Source organism: Cicer arietinum, chromosome 7 (genome assembly GCF_000331145.2).
Source record: "Cicer arietinum cultivar CDC Frontier isolate Library 1 chromosome 7, Cicar.CDCFrontier_v2.0, whole genome shotgun sequence".
NCBI classification, from domain to species: domain Eukaryota; kingdom Viridiplantae; phylum Streptophyta; class Magnoliopsida; order Fabales; family Fabaceae; genus Cicer; species Cicer arietinum.
Window position 1 is genome coordinate 24917781 of NC_021166.2, and position 1349 is coordinate 24919129.

The 1349-nt window shown below is 31.4% G+C and overlaps 1 long non-coding RNA gene across 1 annotated transcript; it reads left to right on the top strand.

Moving 5' to 3' along the window:
- The first annotated feature begins 345 nt into the window (after nucleotides 1–345).
- Nucleotides 346–1314, top strand: LOC140918940 (uncharacterized). The gene is made up of 2 exons (XR_012161428.1): nucleotides 346–578; nucleotides 1046–1314. It is a non-coding gene; the product is annotated as an uncharacterized lncRNA (long non-coding RNA).
- Nucleotides 1315–1349: the final 35 nt, after the last annotated feature.

Below are 1349 nucleotides of genomic sequence, written 5' to 3' on the forward strand. Positions count from 1 at the left end.
AATATGAAGAAAATTAAACCTTTTTTTTAAAAAATAATAAAAAAGTAAAATGAATAGATTTAAATGGACTAAGATTAGTAAAATTTAAATGAGTTGAGATTAGTAAAATTTAAATGAGTTGAGATTAGTAAAATAAAATGAGTTGAGATTATTAAAATTTAAATGAGTTGAGATTATTAAAATTTAAATGAGTTAAAATTAGTAAAATAAAAATGAGTAGATTTAAGTGGACTGAGTTGCATATGGGCTTAGATTAAAATGAATAGTAGTAAGGAGCCCCAAGCCCAAACCAACTTAAACAAAACACAAAGTTTAAAACATAAACCCTAATTTAGAGGGGGAGCGGCCGCTTTGGTGTTTACAGAAAACACAAGAGTTGGTGAGAAAGAAGAAACAAAGAACGAAGGAGAAATAGGCAGAAAGATACCGGAATGAGGCCGCGTGAAGAAGACCGGAATGAGGCCGCGAGAAGGAGAAGAGACCGAGGAGGAGGGTGCGGCCGTGAGAGGAGGCTGTGAGAGTAGGATGCGGCCGCGAGATGAGGCTCCGGTTTCAACGGCGGTGGTGACAATATAAAGGTATGAGTTTTCTCTTTATCTATCCTTTTTGTTTTTACACACAAATTGAAAGTTTTCACTGTAATATTGCTCTTCTGATTAGTATCTTTTCCTAATCAATTTCTGATCTCGCCTCTCTTTTTCTATGCGTTTTTTAACTCAATCGTGTTCTTCTCCCCCCAAATTTTGAAATTGATAAGGTGCTTTTATAGAGTTTTTTATATGTTTAGTTGCTTTCTAGTCTGCATTGGTCCTTCTCTATCTATTTCCTGTTTGATGTTTTTTTTCTTTGCTCATCATCTGCGTTTTTTTCTACACCTCTGATGCATTCATGATTTTGATTTATTTGCTTTGATCTGTTCTGTTGCTGAGCTTTAATTTGTCCCTTAGTTTATTATTTAAACTCAAAATTTTGTCTCTTTGTTCTGCACAAAGTGTACCAAGACTGACTTAAAAAAAAAAAAATGTTTTTATGTTTCTCTAATTAGTTACAAAGCAAAGGTCAATGACAACTACATCTGAAACAGAAGGGCAGCAACAAAATAGAGCCAAACACTGTATCAGAAACAGAGAGGCAGAGAGGCAACAACATCAACAAATTAAAAATTATTATAATTTAATTTAGTTTGGTTTAAATCTTATTGTAATTTAATTTTGCCTTTATTTTAGTTTGTAATTTGATTTGGTTTTAACATTCTAAATAGATTTGAAATTGTAAACTTATAATACATAATGAAATTATTTATTGTAATTATTTTATTTCCTTTTTTAAATACACATTTCCTTTTTTAT